Source organism: Manacus candei, unplaced genomic scaffold (genome assembly GCF_025592945.1).
Source record: "Manacus candei isolate 608988 ecotype Guabito, Panama unplaced genomic scaffold, ASM2559294v1 h1tg000023l, whole genome shotgun sequence".
In the NCBI taxonomy this organism is placed as follows: Eukaryota; Metazoa; Chordata; class Aves; order Passeriformes; family Pipridae; genus Manacus; species Manacus candei.
This window is the reverse complement of record NW_026138071.1, coordinates 456,293-478,946: the sequence shown is the minus strand read 5'-3', so window position 1 is coordinate 478,946 and position 22,654 is coordinate 456,293.

The following is a 22,654-nucleotide window of genomic DNA, read 5'->3' as shown; positions in this document are numbered from 1 at the left end:
TCCAGGGAGGATACTTCAAAGATCCTCAAATAAAAAAAGGCAATTTATTGGCTAAGTAATCTTCTTAGAGGCCCCAAATTTCCTACCCAGCCCATTTGTTTTTCATTCCTCCTAAATTTTAAAGTCACCTTTGCAATTGCTCAGAATCTTTAAGGAATTTTTTTTAGAAATTATACTAATTGGCCTATTTTTACTCCCCTCTCTTTGCCCTTAAAGACTATGAAGCTTGGTGCCTAAAAATAAGTCAGAGTGAGCTGAAGTCTGTGCTCTCCAGATGGCTATCAGCAAGAGAGTTCCTTTTACACCCCGTGCTTTGTGCGTGGTTACCTGTGCTCTCCTGCACTGGGAAGTTTAACCATTGCTGTTGAGAACAGCAACACCAGAATGTAGGGCACCAACCCACCCCTCGCTGAGGCTATTTTCTGCGGGGACCAGGGCTGTGGTTTGAAGTGGTTCAAATCCGCTGTGCAATCTGAAATGTTGCAGTGATTTGAGGAAAAACTGAACAAATCCTCCTGCAGAGCTCTCATTGTGAGGAAAGGACTAATAACAGCATTTAACACCTAAAAAAAGTAGCATTATTTTTTATTTCCATTAGAAATAGAACCACTGAAAGTGCAGAATCCAGAAAGATAGACCTATAACAATGAAGAGATATGCAATCTCAACAAGCTATTTTTGTATGCCTTTTTAAACGATACTTTAATTTTCTACAGTACTTTCAAGAATATTGTGACCAGTACTTTGCCATCAAAGGAATGTGGCAAGTTATATCATGTGAAACAAAGGGACTGTCTCCATGCCCCTGTGCCTGGACATTCAGAGACACCCAAAGCAAGCCAAATGCTGGGGTGGCTGTGGTGCATCTGTGCAGCGCTCGCTCTGCCAAGGCAGCGAGTCCTGCTCCCCTGCAAGAGTGCTAATGGGGCTGTGTTGATTTTCTGCTTTTCCCTAAATTGCCTTGCGTGTGTAGGAGACAAAAAAGCATAATCCCCAAGACCTCTGGCTGTCAAGGAGTGAGAAGCAATATCCAGTAAAGAAATTGTGTGCTTAATATAAAATCTGTGAATTTCACTAAATTTGTATTTGTTAAATGTTGACATTTTCATAGGGCCGTAGAGCAGGCTTAGAAGCTGAAAGCTCTCATCATAAACACAGACTTCTGCTCTTCATGGGACTCATTTGTTCATATTTGTTAGAACAGAAAATGGAGAAAAGTGTTAATTGAACTGTTTAATATCATTATTTAACACACTACAAGTCTGCCAAGATGTACAAACAGGCTAGAGTCGAATTGTGTGCACTGTTCCATGATGAAAATATATACAAATGTCTGAAAGGTGTAAATGTAAATTAGGATATTAGGGCAGTATTATTTTTTTGAAATCTGGGGTAAAGACTGACACTGTCAGGGAATAAACAGTTCACCTGATGCCTTTCACCTACATAACACTGGTTTTATTCTCATCAGAGCCTTCTCATGAGCAGCGAGGAATGGGTTATTAAAATATCCAGCCAGGATTTTCTATAGGAACTGTTTGATAAGCTAAGATGGTTGTATAGCTACAGCAAAGGACAGCTCCTGGCCACAAAATGTTAAATCTTTTGTGGATTAAGCCCAATTTATTTCCTAAGTATCCAAGATATTTTTTTACTTTCCTGTTTAATGTCTGTAATCTGTTTTATTTATACATTCATGAACTGCTGGAGCCCTTTGTGGCTGCTCAGTCCTTCCTGCAACACCAGGGCCGTCGGGTCTGGCACAGCCCCACACAGACACTCCCAATCGCGGCTGTGCACGGGTGGGGGATGCCCCAGAGCCAGAAGATTCAGTCCCACTTGACATCATTTAGTCTAAGTTCTGCTACCTATCTCCTCTTGCAGGTGACTGAGGAGGAAGGGGACAAAACAGGATCAGGACCAATGTGTATCTCCCAATATCTGTCTGTGAAGGAGAATTTAAGTGACATTTCAAATGAAGAAGGAAAAGATCTCCCTTGTCTAGTCTGTGCTGAATACTGAACAAATGCTCTTCCTCATGTTTAATTTTTAGTCATTTGCACTCTGATAGAGATCAAAGACTTCTGTCAAAATACGGTTTGCACTGAAGTAGGTATTTTGCAAACATACAGGGAGATATTTTTCTCCCCTGGTGTATCAAAATTTAAAACTAGCCTGAAAATGACTTGTGAAAGGAATGATTCCTACAGATTTCTGCCTCTTGATTGCTTGCATTTTAAGTAGAATTATAGTAAAATAATCTATTTTCATTTTATGTGTCTATAAAATGCACCTTCTTATAACCCTTGACTTGCAGAGTAATTTAGCAGCAACAAGCAAACATAGGAATGCAAATTCATAAACTGTTACAGAAAGAAACAGATTCAAAAAACCTGAGCTATCATTGCATGACAAAATGTTATTCTCCTGCTGGAAGGCATTTTATGTCAAAGAAACATTCAGTAGCCTTTGATAATTTTATCTGAATGATGTAAGGCAATAAGTTAAAATGTATTAGGAAACCAGACAAGAACTCGAAAACAAACACATATAAGAAAGGAGGAACAGCTTAAAGTACTCAGTAGCATGGTACTCAGCTATATCTCTCTATCATTTTATCTGCATGAAGGGAAGATCATTTGCAGGTTGGCAGCAAAGGAATTGTAACCTCAGGAGAAGGGAATTTCTCCTCCCCTAATCAAAGAGAAATATCCTCTGATGCATTAGCATTACAAGTCTTTCTGTTTTCTAAACAAGTTCAGATGCCTCCTGTGTACGTTTCTTAACAAGGAAAAGGCAAATCCACTTGGTAAATTTTAAGCCAAATCAGCCTTGGCTTTCCAAGCTCAAAAAAGGATGCATTTCAGTTAAGACAGCCCTTTATAATACCAGTGAAATATTTCAGAGATGCTGTGTGTCCAGCGCAGGACCAAAGAGACTCTACTCTCTCTGAAAGGTTTTTCTGTCCAAATTATTTTTCTATTTGCAGCTAAGGTCACCCTCGAGCCCATTTCCCCTCAGCTTCTGAGAGAGGCTGCCTCTAACCTCCAGCATTGGAGAGGACCACCAGTCACAGCAAGATTTTGTCTCTCCTCTCATGTCCTTGAGCTTAACAACCCTTCACATGGACAGTAAGCAGGATGACCCCATGGCTGTCACTGACAGCAGCTCGATAACATCCCAGCACGACCATCAGCAGCTTCTGGAAGGCAGGAATTCCTGGCTGGGAATCCACAGCATCCCTCCTATGCCAGAAAGCACCATACCCTCCACTCTTTGTTGTGGCTGTTCCTTCTCAAAAGGTCACACTTATCCCTTTTAAGCACATTTGCCCCTTCAAGTCTGCTTCCCCAGAGGACATTTTACTTTATCATAGCAACCTGTTTGCATTTCCTGGACTGCCACATATTTTCTGGGCTTTTTTATGCAGCTTGGGGAAAAAGCCCTCCACCTTTCCCTTTCAGATTCTTATTTCTCTATCTGGAGCTTTCTGCAAAAATTCCCTACGAGAATGCTGTTTTGATTGTTGCTGCATATTTTTATCTTGCCATTTTATACTCAACAAAATGCTGCCCCCTCCTCATGCCACCTGTTCTCACCTCTGGCCAGCGCTTCCTTCCGTTTTTAATTACCATTTCACTTACCTGTTATGACTCTACGCAGAATCACTGACACTACAAAACACGCTGCACATTGCTCTCCTGTCATTGAGATTCTGGCTAGACTGGTTGTTGTCTTGGCCATGGGGAAAGGATTCCACCCAGAGACCCTAAGCAATTATCTTTCTCCTTCCCCTTTGAGGCAGGAGCATAGTATTGGTAATTAAATTCATACTTCTGTTTGTTGTGGGGTTTTTTTCTATATGTTCCCATTTCCCAGAAACCTTAAGCAAAGGATTTTCTGTCAGGATGAGGAAGCAGGATCTGAGGCTGATTTGGTTTAACTCTAGAATCCAATCTGGATTTAACAGTTACATAGTGAATTATTATGTATTTTTATTTTTTTACAAAAAAAATATGCCCTAGATGTTTTGCCAAGCAGTTGAGAATTTATTAGGTCACATTCGCAGTTTCCTACATGAGGACCTGACTGTAATGTATTATTTTTAGGGTAAGTTATTCCTTGGCCAAAAATGAACTCCAGGTTAAAACAAGCAAGAAGTAGAGAGGGGCAAGGGAAATCCCCTGGGATGGGTCCCCTTGTCTGGAATCACTAACTCTGCTTTCTAATCAGCCAGCCAGTCACTCTTCTCTCTTGTGTGTCTCTGGGCCTTGTTTGCTGCCACACACTGCAAAATAAAAGCAAACAAATCTCTCAGTATTTTCAGGTCATTGCCAAGCTCCTGTGCTGTTGAGCTGCCAACCCCTATCTGAGTTCTCAACTGCACAGGCCCTTTTCTCCCTGCCAGACCACTTTCTTTTCTATACAGATGTGCCATCTCCCTCCACCGCTTCCCAATTTGTTTGTCTCCAAAACTGTTCATTGTTTCTCCATTTCATTTCACTGCAGATGTCTGATCCAAGGCCCATTGAAATGTTTCCATCAACTTCAATGGGATTTGAATCAGGCCCTATGTCTTTGTTTCTTTCAGGCATCCTTAGCTGCCTCTAGGTCAGTCTTCTCTTTCTGCAAGGCCTTTTTTCCCTTCCCCCTTTCATTCAGCAATGCAATATGCCATGAAATCTCCTCTACCCTGCATGGCCCACCTGACGTGGCAAAGACGATCTGAGGGCCAGTGAGGGAGAAGAGCTGGCAAGAGGGGGTGTGGACATTGCTATGCATAATCCTTGTCTGAAGGCAGAACCACCTAAACCTTGGCTGAAAGTTGAACCATCTAAGCCTTGGCTAAACTTAGAACCACCTTTCAAATGGCTTGATATTTTCAATTTACTTTTAAGATGGCTATCATATTTGGCAATATATCATGGGTTTTAACACAGTTTTATGTAAATTAAACAACTGTCAACTACATAGAAGATGCTGGGGTTAAACCAAACCAGACAAGTGGTGCATTAGGCTGCTGCTGAAGGATGCAAGTTTCACTAGTATGTTGTGGAAGAGGACAGCCTTGGATGACATACAACTCCACTGAAATCAAAAGGACTTTGGAGATTTACAACAGATAAGCATTTCTCCCTGAAAATACAAATACAAATAAATAAATAAAATATGATTCAGACCTTTGAAAAAAAGAAATCCCAGTTGCAGTCAGGGGTGCAGTTAAAATCTCAGCTCATATTGTTTTTTTTCTGAATCACACAAAAGATTGTTATATCTCTTTTAGCAAAGTAAAACTCCATATGTAGGAACTATTTTTGACCTGTCTCCATAAAGCATAGTTAAGGATTTTCACTTCTACTAAATGCCTTTTTCCTACCATAGACATTTTTCCCCCCACGTGGAAGACTTATCTACCTTTCAAGTATCCTGCTGCTATAGCTGTTTGTTTGTTTTTAAGAAGATCATCTTTTAATGGTAGCCTAAAGCCTGTGTTTATCTCCAGTGCAATCATTTTCCCCTACCTGCTGTGCTGACAGCCTTGCACATTATTCAGGTCCAAGCCCATCTCGCTGCTCTGCCACCCCTCCGCGGGCAGGGATGAGCTGCATTGCTGGGAGCTGAGACCAGGGCAAGTGCTGGGTGTATTTGTGTAATGTGTAGTGATACAGAGTAGACCATATCAAAGAACAAGTTTCACCCCTTTTGTAATGCTTTTTCTCTGGTCTAAAAGGTGGAGCTGGTATTTTCACATGGCAGAGGCGTTGATAATTTGAAGTTTTAATTTGATTATTCTTGCAAGTACTGGGATTGTCTGGGATCCAGTAAACACCCTCTGAGTGTGTGACTGCTCCAAACCCCATTGAAATCAGCGGGAGTCTTTCTGAACTATTGAATTGCAGACTTTCCTCGGGGTTGTGTACAACACCACAGACTTAATTACCATGTTCCTGGCTGGGATAAATATGCAAATGGACTTTTCAGCTGGAGGGCCTTAAAATACAGGTTGGACACATGGCAACTAATGACTTGATTTGGGCTATATGCAAACATTTGCCAGGCAAAGGCCTGCTCCTATTCCCATGAAAGCAAAAGGCACAATTATTACCAGCTCCAGAGAGAGCAGGACTTGGATGCCTTCTTTAAATAGTGGCCCGTGTTCCCAAGCAGCTCAAATCTGTCATCAGCCTTTCCTCAGCCTTCCCTCCTTCTTCTCTCCCTGATCCACTGTGATAAGAAAAGGTTTGTGACACAGATTTTATCGTAAACGTTAGAGATTTATGCATCTGCAGGTTTCACAGCTGCAGGGCAGGCATCTTATTGCAAATGCAGCTCCAGCCATATTCAACACATGGGTTGTTTTCACAAAGTGGGAGCCTTTCCTTAGAAGGAGTAAATCAGCATCTTAAATTTACCAACACAGCCACTCTCCTCAGCATCTCCTGCACAATACCACTACATACTCTCTGTTAAGGTGCTGAGCACGAATTCAGGCTCTCTCAAATCATTAAAGCTTGTTTGTATGGCCGATGGTGAAGGGTAAGAGAAGATTCAGCCCCACAAAGCTGGGCGTGCTGACTCAGCTCCATGGGGCTCCAAGGCCAGCTGTAAGCAGACTTGTTAAATCAGCTTCTGTTACAGGATAAGAACATCTGCTGGAAACCTGATGTCCCTAATAATTCACAATTCCCGGACTGTATTTATTGACATTCTTAGTCTATTTTTGAATTTTTTTCCCCTATCAAAGAGCTGCAATCAATGAAGCACCATTTCAGTCCTATGCTTTTGAGAAGGGTCGTGTCCAGAGACACAAGCCGTGACCGGTGCATTAAGCAGCTCAGTGCAGTATTTTTCATCAGTGCAAGAAAGTCTAGAGTGTGTGCAAGGAATGGTTTCACACTCACTTCTCCCAAGGGGCACACAGCCATGCACAGAGAGGTTCAGTGAAACAGTATGAGGAATTAGGATAAAAGGCCACTTCTCTGCTGGTGCCACGGAGGCTTTGCTGCGATGCGATGGAAGAGCAGGAGAGTTGGAGGAGTGAAGAGAGGGGTGGGTGACAGGATCTTCTGGCAATCATACTTATCTGGAAGAAGGCTCCATCCCTTCCCAGTCACTGGTGGAATGGTGCCTGCCAACTTGTCACCAAGAGCCCCTCAATGTTCTGTGCCAAGACACGGGGCAGAATATTTGAATTCACCCAGGGTTACTATATTATTATTAACTGTAGAAGATGTAGTCCTGTGGTTCAAAAAGTCCAGTTTTGTGCCGGTACTTAATATCTTATTTTTCTGTGTACCCACAATCAAACATTGAGCTTTCCCTTTTCAGAAAAATAGCCTGTACTTGGATAATCAAATATGAAGGCCAACAATACCATTTTTTAGCATGAAGTGAAATACCATGAGTCCCTTGTGACTACAAGGTTGAAAAGGGCAGGAGTTTGATGGTGCTGCTCCACTCATGTCTGTGAATCAGCAATTAAGTGATCATAAAAAAATACAGAAAATAAGTTATTTTTAAGTTGCCTCTTAAATTACTCCAATTTGTGTCAGCAAGGACATCTAAAATAGAGGTTTGAAAACATGACAGCAACAGTATTACAGCAACCATGCAGTGTGCATTCCAAAGAAATGACAAAGCCTTGCTGAAGTATTTGAAACCACAAAAATACCCTGGGAAAGGAGAAGGGTTCACTGGGCAGAGCAACAGGCAATTTGAAGGAATCCAGAAAAGCAACCAATTGATCTCTATTAACTCCATTCCCCCCCCATATTTACTCCAAAGCAGGAGATAACACTAGTCAGACAAAGAGGCATTGATAAGCAGAGGTTGATGACAGACAAGGGAAAATAGTTTATTAGACACATATAGAGATAAAAGGGAGTTACCATTCTAAGTGTAAAGTAATAATGTGGTATGTGTGTGTGCATGTGTGTGTTAGTATGAATACATGTGCAGACATATATGTGTGTATTTGGCCAATGGTTGAAAGCAGTAAGAAAGAAATCTATTGTTGCCTTTTTAATACTAAATTTGTAAAAAATAAAATAAATTCAATCATGGTTGTACGTAAATACTTGCATTGTTAATTCAGTATCTAAAAAACACACTATCCATAAAAATATAACTCTTTCCCTGTCAATACTGTTGAGAATTAATTGATATTTATGGAAGAACAGAGTCTTAGATGATCATAGGAGAATCATGTAATTTATACCGAGTCAATGAGAAGACAAGGAGAGGAAAGCTCAAGGTATCTAGCGCTGGTGAAAGTTTGTTTTATTTTTGTGAAGTTGTTGAGAACCATACAGGGTGCCTGCCATGCATTAACCTGTTTGAATGAAGATTCACAGCAGGTTGCTTCAGTATATTGGTGTCCTCTGCAAATCATCTGGACAGCTGGGACCATGAAATTTACCCAGATCCAAAAAAAGTTGACCCTCACCAAACCTCAGTGCCCTCTAAGGCCATATGTGCAGACCACTTCACATTTTGCACTTGTTTTGCTACTGTGGAATGACAAAAATGCTCTTGTCAAGTGGACATGAAATTTTCAGGTCCTTCCACACAGAAAACATGTCAGCAAAACTTGTCAGATGGTTTTTAAATACAGCATTATAGACACATTTTCCCTTTGTTTTTAGTGTCATCTTCTACACTTTGAAATAAATAAATAAAGAATAGACAAAAGCCTGTTTGAGCTTTGTCTTTCTGAACCAAGTATAATCCCATCAGTTTGGTTCATCATTTGTAGTAAACTATTCACTAATCTAAGACAGGTGCCCCTGGGTGTTAACATTTAGTCTTCTAGTAGAAAAGTGGGTGCAAAGTTAAACCACATGTTCTACTTAAATACAAGTGAGGTGTGATTAGGCAAGGTCTTTAAAACATGCGCTCAGACACACACACACACATGCACACGCACGCACAGTTTGCAAGGAAAAGATGCTGACACTTACAGGCTGTATTGTGCAGTTATGGTCTGGACTTAACTGTTTGCCAGGTGGATCACTCTGTAGAAATCTGAGGGGCAAAAGGTTATGTAGAGCTCATTACTGTGGACAGCTTTTAAAACAAAAGCGATAATATGGACATTCCTAGGATGATGTGTTTCATTAATATTTGCCCACTGCTAGACTGTGTGAAGAGCTTTGCTCATAGGAAATATTATAGTTTATTACAGTGTTATCTGTACAAAAAGTAGATAAAGATGCCAATTTAAAAATACGTGTTAAACTATTTTAATTTTTATGAGCAACCTCCAATCACCTGAATTTTATTTTTTATTTATAGAAGGAAAAAGTCTACAGAAAGTCCACCAACTGTCTTACAATTGCTTTAAATGTCATTTCAGATTGAAATAAATGCTTAAAATCTGGAGTGAAGACTGTAGTAATCCAGTGATTCCAGAACTGTGCTCACTGTATACTCCCTTACTTTTGTACAAAATTATTGTCAAAGACTTCCAGCTCTGAATTCTGCTTTATTTTCTCAAGGGGATCAAAGCTGTTATTGCCTGGGTGAGTTACAGAGCAGTTTAGACTCCTGGTCTACATCTCACAGCACAACAACATCCAGGAACCTGTTTCCAAAATACAAAAGGGATAGAGAACTCTTCTTGGGTTTGAATTAATTATTGAATATGATCTGACATTATTTGAGGACGCAAAGCACAGGAAACATAATCAATTATTTCTGTAAGAATGCATTTGAGGCTCAAGTTGCAAATGTTTTGAAAGAAGGTAGGAAAGCAGATTTTTTAAAAAAATTGAAACCAGTTATTGCAGTACTGCTGGTAGCTTTAAAGTCTGAACCATCATAGATCTAAATGTCTTCAAATGTTGGCAAAAGAGCAATGGAAAATTAATGATGCAGTATTTCAACAGAGATGTTCACATCATCCGTTATTTGAGGATCACAGCATTCCAGAGAAATGAATAGCTTATCCCCATTTTACAGACAACCAGACAGGGAATTTCCGTGGCTCACCTACAACCACTCAGCCTCATGGTGACACTGCTGTGGGTAGAGCCTCTTAATATCTGCTTTCATGTCTACCTATACGAATTCAAGACACACAAGAAACTATTATGCCATATTGGAGGCTTTCAAGTGCTGAATTATTTACATCTGTGCTTGAAGCCTTGTTTCAGAATAAAGCTACTAAAATTGTAATGTTCTCTCACTCCACAAAATTGTATACTAAAGCTATACTCTGTAAGTGTGAAGAGAAACTTATTTGTGAACTCAAGTACTTCTACTGTCTTACTGCAAAACAGGAGAGAGTTTGATCTGGGAAAGGAGATGATTTTTACTAGTAGTGAATAAGAATATCCTTTAAACTAAGACTTTAAAAAAGGAAGATTTCAACGATATTATACCAGATGCAGCGTGCCAGTAATATGCTTCTGGAAAGCTTTACAGATGATGTAGAAGTAAAATAAAATTGTTAAATCAAAATTCTGAAATGAGAATTGACTAAAACTGATCTTTTTCGAATTCATTTTCGCTGGAAATTGAAAACATATTTGCTTTTGCTCCAAATCTGAGAAACACCTACCATAAAGTTGAGCCATCTTATGAAATTCAAATGTAGTCATCATTATTGATCCATCCTCGCTAAGTACACCTAAGACCTTGGAGAACAGGCACACCTCTGCCTGCCAAGAGAAATATTTCTCCCTCCCTAAATGAGGAGACTGCAGTGCTCTGTTGTTCAGACTACTGTCACCTCCTTCCACTACACTGAAATGGAGCAGGAGTGGACCACAGGGCTCTGTAATAGAGAGGAATTAATTCCAAGGGTGTAAATGAAGCCTACACAAGACCTATGAAATATGAATCTATTACAGATGGGTGGGGTTTTTTTCCAGTACAGTTTCGGATTTTCACCCCTCTCCTCCTCCTATCACATGTTGCTTGTTTTAGTGGTTGGCAGGAGGGAGGGGGAAAGGAACTAACAACATGTGTGCCTATCATCACCCTGACCACTGCACTTGTACATCTAACTTGCTCCCCTTTGCTTTGTCTGCTTTTTGTCTTTATCCTGCTTGATCCTGTGAACACTTACGTGTGTGTAAGTTCTGCCTGCGTTGACTTCAGCTGGGCTACTCATGAGAGGAAAGTTGCAGGCACAATGCTGACAGCACAGAACCCTTTCACTGTTTCCTTAAGAGAGATTTCCCCTGCAAATAGTTTGGTGCAAAATGATCAGAGGCAGGAGCAATCTTCCATCCCCTTCATAAACCCCAGCAAACCAACAGCTCTTCCTTCTAGCACATCAGCATGAGAGATAGCTCTCCTAGAACACAGGCTTTTTGGAGACAGGGTAGAAGGAAAGCAGGAGAAAATATAGGAAAGAGCAAAGATGGAAGATAGATTGTCCCTCTTGCAGCTTTTGGGTTTTCTATTGCCAAAAAGTAGGGCGGGGGAAGAGCTAAAGTGACTCCCTAAAAGGCTGGGACCCCTCCTGGGGATCAGGCTGCCAGCTGTGCATAGGATGCTCACATCAAATCTCTCTCCTACCTTGGCCCCAGGAGTGAAGTGAGCTCCAAGACTTTCTGTAAACAAAATGCATCTTATCATAACTGTGCAACACCACACAACATGAGACAACACGAGAAATGTTAAAATGAAAGTAATTATCTATTTCACTGAGGCTAAACTGATGTAGTCCTCTCTTACATTCTAATTTAGTAAAAACCATCTGCTGGTACAGCCTGTACTAAGGTGCCCATACTAAACAGGCTAAGGATCAGTAATGGGCAGGTCCTCTAAAAGTGATTGTAAATGTGCAATTAACGTGTTCTGAGGATGTATTCACTGGGGCTGAAGAAGCCTTTTCTTAGGCAATACTATTAATTGTCAAGATTACTAAAAACTTTCCAACTTGTCTCATTTCCAATAATATGGTTGTTTACCTTGGTATTTAATACTTAAAAAAAAGTGAAAAGAAATGTGAGAAGAAATGACTGTTGGAAAAACAAAAGCTGCCAAAAGTTTTTAGTTTTCAATCTTTGTCAAAAAAAATCTGACTACTGGTTCAGATGACCATTACCAAAGTCATAGTTCCCTGCCCTGATGTTTCTTTATTCTAACAGTCTACAAATATTATCAAGGTAGACACCAAAACCTGCCAGATGAGGATCTGGGAGAGCTTTCCTGGTATGTTCATTAGGAGAGGTGTAACTGGCAAAATATCTGGTTCATGACAGAGAACATAAGAATGTTCATTCCGTATGGGGCTGATCAGGGTTACTTAAATGACACACGTTTCAGTAAATCCCATACAAACTGTATGCACAGGAACAAAAGGCCTGGATCACTCTGACAGAAAATCTCAAAGGATGCAACAACACTGAAAAAGTCTTCTAAGAAATGGAAATTAGTTTATTGAACATAAGCTGTAAGAGCAAACACATAGCTGTCAACATGTTTATTGGATAGAGAGACGGAGGGTGAGAAGATGTGGAGTTGGAATTACTCCACAGGACAATCATCTGAGGACCTACTTCCACTGGAAACAATGAGGAAATTGTGGATGTCTACCTTCACAAGCTCCAAGAGTTTTATTGCTCAAACCCTCAGGAACTGAATTAAGTGCAGAGTGAACACACAGGACCATGGAGAATTTAGAAGAGAAGCAGAGGACTTGTCATCTCAACTGTTCTTGAAATTAGACCACAAATGTTTTATTACCTGAGAGACTGAAATTCAAGTGTAACACACACAGCTGTCTTAGGTGTGTACAAGCTCAGACAGAGAAACAAAACTGACTGAAGGATTTGACCAGTGAGGGCCAACATTTATACCTGCTGGTTAGCAAACTGCTGGCAGGTGTCACAAAGAAGCATGAGTTTATCTTTAAAGGAAAAAAAAATAGATTGATAGAGGTTGTAAGAATGTTTTCAAGGAACCCTTCTTAATGGGCTGAACTAGTCCAGTATTTTGACTTCCAGAGCCCACAGCAAAACCACAGGTTTCTGATGCAATAGCTGTTACATAAAGTCCCTATTCCTATAGCACTATAAATGCAAATGATTGTGAAAGGATACTCAGCGAGGTTCAGTAATAATTCAAATCACAAATCCTTTTGCCATGCAACTCATATAATGTGATATTTTTTATGGAAGCCCTTCTCCCCCTCCAGAAGGCATTAAATTGTTATTCATATTTCAGATTAAAAAATTCAGGAAGAGCATTAAAAGACAGACAGTGATAGCAAGATAGATTCAAGGTGCGTGTATATGCCTCATGTCTACTATAGCAAGTGCTCCTGCTCTAGAAATATAAAAAGGAAGTCAACTGAACAGCATGAAAATGGATGTAAACATGGAATTAAAGAAATCAATCTCCAAAGGTACAATAGCATTTTTAAGGGAAGGGTGTGTAATTTGAACAAACACAGCTGAAGGCAAGAATTAGCACCATATGCATAATCACATAAATCAAGATAAATAAGATTGGTAGAATTGCACATGATGCTTGTTCTCTCTGAAGAACAATGAAAGAGATAAACAAGGATATCTCAGGGTTAGCAGGAATTGCTATGCTGAGTGGCAGCACTGGTAGGCTGCTAGTGCTTTCTAAATGCATTACTAAAGAAAGTGATCATGGTACAAGAATCAGAGCTACAGAAACTCTGACTACGGAGCTCCACTGATAGCCATCAACGTGCAGGTGCAAGGGGAGACATGTCACTCTTAAACAGCTCATTCATTTTAAGTCTCAGTTCATTTGCTACTGAAAATATGAAAGCAGTACACTGGAGAGAAAAAAATCTGTTAATATGTGCATCCCAGCTCTCCGACAAGCAGTCATCTTTTAAAAGTTTATTCAAGTAGTTGCAAAGGTGGTGAAGTTCTGTTTTGGATCCTTCACCAGCGCAAAGTAATGTAGTTTGATTTTTTTTTTTAATGTGCTGGCTAATTTATTCCTAAAAAATGTATGTTTTTTATGCAGCTCTTGATCCTGAATTTGACCTGATGAACCCAGAAGCATTAGAAAAACCCAGAGTGAGGCAAATCATTAATATTCAAATGCAGAGTCCGGCATATTCAGAAAGAAGCTGACATATTCAGAAATGATGCTCTGCCACTTAGGAGGAACTGAGACTCTCAGATAAAGAGTGCTGGGGCTCTGAGCTGTCATTGTGATGCAATAGGAGCAGGTCTGCAGAGAGGAACAGTTGGTTGTCAGAGAACACCAGGTGACTGCGAGGTTTGGCTTTGTACCATTCCTGTGAGCTGAATGTCCACCATTCATGCTACAGCCTTTCCTCTGGGCTGTGACTGTGACTGTGCAATTAGTGTTTGGAGTGTGCTTGGCCTCCCAAATTGCCTCCTCCAGATGAGCTCCAGTCAACAGAATTCCAGTTTGTGTTCTCTGAACTGCTCTGTGCTATGACCTAAAACACAGTAGGTGAGGGCAACCAGATTTACTTCTGATGCACCCCCTGGACCAGAGCTACACACTTGTAGGGATATGCAGATACACATTCCTCAAGTCAGGAGGCTTTAGGGGAAATGAATGAAGTTCAAACAACCCCAGTCCTGGGAAAACTGAAGAGAGGATCAGTCCTGTGAGCATACAGAACCTCAAAGCAAAAAACAAGCTTTGCAAGGTTTTTTTTGAAGTTCCAGATTAATTTCTTTCACTCAGAATTTATGGATAATGGACAATTGGAAAGATCGAGACCATCTAGGTAGGAACATTATAATAATGTCTCTTCCATGTGGCTAATGAGAAAAGACATATAAAAAGATGTGTAAAGCATGAGAGTTAAGGGCAAAACACTGTTGACATTGATAAATCTGAACTGATTTGGCTTTGGTTAGGTCTCCTCCAGCTGTCACAGAACAGCTGCTCTTCAACATGACTATATTTTCTGCTTTTTTGCAAGTGTAATACCATAAGCTCAAAAATTCTTTTATTACTCTAGAAAAACACAGGTTTCACACTCATTTACTAAATAACTGGGACTTTTTAGAGCTACAGTTGGCTCTTCAGAAGGAGCTGCCTACAGCATTATTAAATGCTCTCCTGCACCCTGATGTCCTTGATAGGAATCGAGATACTACTCCTGTGAAGCTAAACCAAGAAACTTCACTTTTGCCACCTCCAGCATTTTTCAGAGCTCACCTGCTTCAGGCAATAATGCAAGAGCCTCCTTGCAGCTCTGGGCTGGGATTGGAGAATGTTGGGGTTTGTACAGCAGAGCTCCCTCTGTGTCTTGCTTCCCCTACAATTGTCAGAAATAAAGAGAAAAAAGGAAAGAAAAGACACAGGAGTGCAGAGATAAGAGGCAGAGCTCAGCTTTTCTTTGATCTCCTTCTCTGTTGCAGGCAGAGGAGATCAAAGAAAAGAGGCATAACAGAAAGCACGTGAGACGGGCATGCCTGTAAGAGGCTGTCACTTGGAGTGCCTTGGCTCTGCGCTTTGGGAGTTCGGATGCCTGGTGAGCACCATGTCTTCTTGAGCAAGAGCTACAGCAGCCTGGACAGAGGGCGGGGGACTTATTTTTGCTCAGGGAGAACAGAGAGTTGCAGCAGCCTTTCCTCCTCCTGCAGCCAACCTTCCAGCTCACAGGCGGACACCAAGAGTGAGCACGACCTCTGCTGCACAACTGCTTAGGAATTAGTTTCAATTTACTAATGAGACTAATGAGCGTAATTCAGTCCAGGCCCACACTTGGAAGGCCTTTCTGGAATAGAAATATCCTTCCATTATACTGGAAAAGCAACTTGTAGCAACAAAACTCCACTGTTGATGCTATAACTTTTCTCATCTTGTCAAACAAAGTAGGACGGAAATGGCAATGGGATATTTTTGCCAGTTTACCTGCACTGACATTGAGAGCTTTTGCTTATGCCAGTCACAGATCACACCTCATTCTACCCTTGAACGACACAATTATGCCAGAAAAGTCTACTGTGCAGGCTTAAGAGGGAAATGTGGTTCCATTTTATCACATTGGAGTTTTCTCATTAAACTTATTTGGACTGGGATTAGGCTATTAGAGAAAATTTAACCCCAAATGATTGGAATGGAGAGAAAACCAAATTAAAATATTCTCATATGTTACAAAGGAAACAGCCCCCAAAGAAATTGTAGAAAATATAAAAATGTATAGATTTATAACAGGGAAAGAGGTAAAATGGTAGAAGAATTCAATAAGCTATCCTAGTCAAAAAAGCACAACCTGAAACAAAAAAATAAGGGAAAACAAACAAAAAAGACTTTAAAAATATTTGAAGTACTTTCTGTACTCAAAGAATGCTTCTTTTATTGTGAGGACCTGCACTATTCATACTTAATATTCCACAAGTTAGAGTCAATAGGCTTGTTTTCATGTAGTACAACTTAGATTTTTACAAGAGGCTATTACTACATACAAATAAGATTAAAGGTGATAATGATGTCATTGTACCTGAGTTAAGTATATATGTGGGGTTATATTGAATGTCTAAGTAATTAGCATGGTCTCTTTTTGCATTCTTGGCTCTTAAGTGTACAATTTCAGAATCCTTGGTTATTTAGCAATTTTTGCTACCAATTGAATTACCTTACTTAAGCTCCTTTTTTTCTCAAATATTGTTGTGTCTTGAATTTTATAGATTTTTAAAGATGCTGAGTGCTCTTTAAGACTGATCATACACCGTTGATAGAAGGGGGATAAAAAGAAGTTAAGACAGTTCTGTAGACACAGATGTCAGCAGTCAGGATGGCTGATGGTCTGGGAGCAGTCAGGAGGCCCCAGGGGTTGGCTCTGCCCAGCATTTATCGCCATATATACTAGTGCCTTCTCCTTCCTCATCATATAGAGCTTTCACTCTCCTTCTTTCTTCTGCCTTTTTTTCCGTGTATCTGTGTTTTCTTTTGATAACTTTTCCTTCCTTCACTCTTCAGCCTTTCTTTTTTCTAACCTATTTTTATCTCACAGCTTCTCATGGTTTCTCCAATTGCTCTATCTCCTCACACTATAGTAACCCTTGATAAGCTTCAGTTTTTCTTCCAGCCTTCCCAAATTTGGGATTTGGACTATTTATAATTCAACAATCCTGTGCTCTTAACAATGTGTGGAATTATTCATTAAACACTCCCATCAATTCTCAAATTTCATTAGCATTCTTCAGTTACTCAGCCTAGACTGGACCAGAATGATAGATTTACCCTCAAAGGTAGGAAAGGAAGGACCTCGTTGCACATTCACACTCTTACCCTTCTGTAACAGAAGTACACTTTACTCCTGCCTTTTATTTTTATCCTATCCTTTGCCTTTATGCCTGTTTTGTTATCATCACGTCAAGGCAACATAGATCCAATGTTCCTCCTCTCCCACCCAGCATATCAGCACCCAACTAGACATCATCTTTAATTACCTCTGTCCAGAAAATGCAACACAAAAAGATATAACCTATGCCCAGTTTGCGGAATCGCTGAGCACTTGCAGATCAGGCTTGGTGCAGAGGTGGTGCAGAAGACTGGAGTGGAGCAATAATAAATGGCCAGTAGCAGGGTCAGGCACAGGATCCACCTCTCCTTGGTCCCACTGTCAAGGTCAAAGCACAATAGCTGCGAAATTCAATAATTTCATTCACAGTCCAGCCTTATATTTGGCAGTAATCCATTGTTTGGTAACTGGTGGATAGGGCCATGATCTTTTTCTGTGTTGCCAATGCTGGTTTCTTGCATTTGGCCACCAGACCTATTGCACATGTATGTTCAACTCCCAGGTATCATGTGCTACTCTTGGACTTTAAGGTTTAATACTTTTGACAAATCAGTCCCATAATGTAACGAATTGGACATGCAGCTGAATCATCTTCTGGCTGGAAGTTAATCCGTACTACTATAGAAATGAAAAATACTGTTAACTGAGATAACATATTGGTCAAAAAGAATAAAAAAAACACTGAGCTGGAAAGAAATAAATCCTAGCAGTAGAAGCCTTGTGTATTATGGAGCTGTTTAGATACTGTGTTGATTTTTCAAAGAGTATAAACTAGCAGCCCTTTTGGCTTTGAAACGTTTTAAGTAGCTTTTTATATGACAGTACCATGAGATATTCATTTGTCTGCGGCAGGCTGAAGGAAGGAATGACTGGATCTCACAGACAGGAAGATATAAACAGACCTTGAAGAGGTCAGATGAATTCATGTTTCATAACAGCCTGAAGGGAGCTGTTGCAGAGAGGTTAAAGCTGGTTAAGCATTTTTCCCTATGGATCCAGAAACAGAAGTTTAAGCCTCGCTGCAGACTCATGGCAAAGGTTTTGCTAATCAACCCAGATGTAAATGGCTATTTAGTATTTTAGACCAAGTGGGCACAGGCAGGTGGACAGAGTACTCTATCACTGCTTGTATGCTACCTTCAACTTACTAGTCTGATAGGTTTGTGTTGACATTTGGCCCTTGAAGAGAGAAACCAGCTCTGAAGCATCCACGTTATTAACCAGCCCTCCATGGGATTGCTGTGCTTGGGGTCTCAGCAACGTATAGGACATGCAATGCTTTAGAGTCTAATCGATATCTCTTATGGCTCAGAGTGTTCCCCTGGTGCATATTTTAATCATTCCAGTTTGGTGAGTGATGAAATAATACATTTTTTGTTGAATTTATTGCAGGTTGGAAGAGAAAGGACAGTCAACAGTCAGACTGCCAATACTCATAACAAATCAAATCCACATTTTGGCTTAACGTTTTAAAATATTTAGGAATACTAGTTTTCTGCCTCTTTACTCCATAAGAGGTTTCTAAAGAGCAAAAGAAAACTAAATTATCTTATAATGCCAGCAAGCAATTGTAACAAATCTTGTCTTGCATAAATACACATTCTGTTTTGCTTCCCAGGACTACTTCAGAGTTTTTCCAACATAGGGGTTTTATCCATGAAGCAGAAAATACAGACTATTTTGTGGTGGGAAACATGCTAAAAACAAGCAGCTGTGGCAACTTGAGACTATTTTCAAACACAGTCATCTTGCTGCTGTATGTGCAGTTCAACACATTTGACAATTTGAAGAGCCCCACTCAACTGACTGTGCAATTTGTTTCCTTCACAGCAGCAGTGTGATGTACTGGAAACCACCTACTGCAAAGTATCCAACACAAAGTGACACCAAAGGCTCAGGCTGGAAGAAGAAATTAATTCCCTCTCATGCAATACCTCCTGAAAGTCATAGGTTGTCTAACCAAGCCTACTAATTATTACCACCACTTGGTTTTTTGCTTTGATATTGCATATGCAGCTCAAACTACTGCCAACTTCAGTAGCCGCACAGTGGCTGATAAACTTGTAAATGTGTGCACCAAATCTGGGAGAAAAATTAGGTAGTTTCATTGATACTTTCCCTGCATCTGCAGTCCTTATGTTTGTGTAAAAACTGGACTCCAGGCTAAAAGACGAGCATGAAAGGAAATAATTATAAATTATCTGCATAAAATCTGCAACAAATTACCTATAAAACTATAACTATCTAAACAGGATGACATTTTCTTTATAGGTTCATGACTTCCTTTCTTTAAAGTTAGCTAAGAAGAGAGTAAAGTAATTACAGTTCTCTTTTGATTGATTAAACATGACATATATGCTAATATGAAAGTAACTTCTGTCCTTTGTTACCCAAGCTTCTGGTTTAAAGCAATTTTGAAGATAACAGATATAATCTCACCAGTGCTGCCATTTCTAACGTATATGCCAAGAATGTAATTCCTCTGCCTTTTTTCTCCAACAGAGAAAGCATATTTTATCCTTCATGTTTTAAATTTTGGATACAGAAGTCAGATGATATTACAGCCATAAATCCTCTGTTTCTTTGCCATTATATATCAGGAAAGGTCTGTGCCACCAGTAGAATAAATAGTTCTGCCTTTTCACAAAGGTTGTCCCACCAATTTGGGGGAGACTATTTGACTGAATAAGGTTGATGGGATATAGTCCATCAGGAAAAAAAAAACCACCTGCTAAATTTCACTTGGAAGTACTACACACTAAGGAACAGTGCCCATCAGATTCACCTCTACTTAATTCTGGCTCCAGTATCAGAAGACTATCCTGACAAAGTGGGGTTTGTGGGGCTCAACATCCATCAAGTTTTTCTGGTCCATAAAGTTTTTACCTAAAATTTAAGTTTTAGCCATCCTCTAATTCCTTACCTTGATGCCTTTATGCTGTTGTTTCACTTTAATGTCAGCATAACTCTTGTGTTTATAGTGTGGATGTGCACCCTCTTTGCCACCTGTTCTGTAAATGGCACGGATTCAATTCCCCAAATTCTCCAGGGCTCTCCTTACAGGATAGATCCTCAGGTCTCACATCATCTGCCTGTGTTCCTTATTTTCACTCTCTGGTTGCATCCTGCCCTTTCTGTAATTGTTGAAACCAAAAGAGAGCTGTGGTCACACTAATGTGAACAAAAACAAACTTCAAACTCTCTGAACTTAGCAGAGACATCCCAAAAATACATTCACCAAATAGATGTGGTTTTTTTTTTTCCCCAGCACTGCATCATATTACATACTTAAATTAAACCCAGTGGACAAAATTCCTCCCTGGATTAAGTTTAGTAATGTCTGTGGAGTCCAGTGAGAGAGAATTTGGACCAATAACTATTAACATTTCCAGTTCCCTCCCTGAAGTAATGGTCTTTTACTGATATTAATATTCCCCTCCAGAAAGTTGGGAAGAATGCAATCCCAGCATTCAGTTTCCTTAAGTCTTCAAACAAACACACACCTCTCTGGCAAAGGTCTGACCCTGTTCTATCCCACCCTCCCATTCCCCCCACCACAAGAATGCCTGACATTCAGGTTAATGCTGATGTTGCAGCAGGTGACCACTAACACAGAGGGAGAATGGATTCCTTAGTAATACTGGTTTTGGAGATGATGATCCTTAAGGAATAGTACAGTAAGATGTCAGAAATTATTTTATATCTTGGACCACATACAAGCAATAAAATAGGCAAAAATAGGGGAGGGCAGCAGGGCCTGGGGATGGGGAGGAAGGGAAGGAGAAAAGGGCTGCCTGCAGCAGCCTCCTGGATGTGGGAGGGGAGCAGGGGTTTTCCCATGGCAGGAACTCGACTTTGCTATCAGAAACTATAGTGTGCAAACACCTTCTTAGGTACTCCAGCAATTAAATATCTTTGATTTTTTTATGATATTTAGACATTTAAATGAACAGAGACTAGGCTTGAGCCCAGCCCTACATGAGATATTTCATACACACTCTTATGGAGGTATCAGAGCAGCTTGCAGTATTTTTGCCTAAAGGCAAGAACAGGATACATAGGGGATCTCTGTTTGGTTCCTTCCCTCTGTATTTCTGTTTTCCTTGGCTAGCTCTACTAGCACTGCCATGGTTTTGTGCTTGGTGTGTTACACACGAGAGGTACAACAAAGATGCAGCATAACTTCATTGCTTGGAGAATTGCAAACTATTGAAAACGGCTTCCAAGGAATAAAAGCCTGTGGTTTGAAGCAGGATGTGTTACTAGAAAAGGAGAAAGTAGGTTCATAACAAGTTTTAGAAACAAAGATTAGGCTAATGAAAAAAAAAGTGTTTCAATCTCTATATTTACTATTATTTCCTAAAGTATAAACACAAATGACTTGAAATAAATTAGTATTACCCAAACTGCACAGCTCATAGGACACTGTCTTAGGACAATAGATTTGCCAGCAAAGGGGAAAGTTTTCATAAATAAGAAAAAAAAAATTATTTTTGTAGATTATCTACTTTATATAACCCTTAGGATCTGCAACATTTATAAACAGCACTATAGTAAAAGTGCCACAGAAATACAGAACTGGGTCCTTGACTTTTGTACAGTATTGTATCATCTCAATTCTCTCTTGGCACAGTGCTAATTTACACTAGTTAAAGATCCAGACCAGAGCAGTTTTCAGGAGGAGATGACTGATTCATGAAGTCTAAGTGACTGAATACAGAAGTAATTCATTAGCTCCATGCTATATATGAAAGCTTGACCAGAGATGACTACAAAGTACAGCATATGTAGGCTAAAAAAAAAAAAAAGTAAAGGGTAGAATAAAATGTAGGAAAGCCCATTAGTAATTTGCCTTGAGTTTAATAATAGACCTGTAACTTAATTTATTTTGGGGTGACTTGAAGTAATGCTAGAGGAAAAAATGGAACAGCAACATTCCTGCACTGAGATGCATCATGGTTTTCTAGAAGAAATGTATTTCATACCAAGTTTACTTTTCTTATATATTGTCCAGATAAACTGCCTCTGTCTAGTTGCTTTTTTTTCCACTTGTGCTCATCTCTGCTGCAGAAAACATAGCTGTTTTCTATGTTTCTATTTTGAGTTTAGCTGTAGGTCCTTTTCACCCTTAGTCACATGGAGCAAGTCCTGTTGGAAAGTAAAATCCATAAAAGCCATGATATGTCGCAGGTGAGTTTATGTTGATTCCAGTCTGGGGATATCTGAATGCTACAAGTCTCTACTTCTCCTGTCTACATTTAAATTGATATTGGTGCATTAAATTCAAGGTCCTAATTGTCACATAATTACCTAAACCAATAGTACATTAAATGATCTCTCCTTGTTATAACTTCTCCAGGTTTCTGGAAATCTTTGATCAATTCATTAAACCTGTTGTTTAGCTCCTCCCTTCTCTATCCA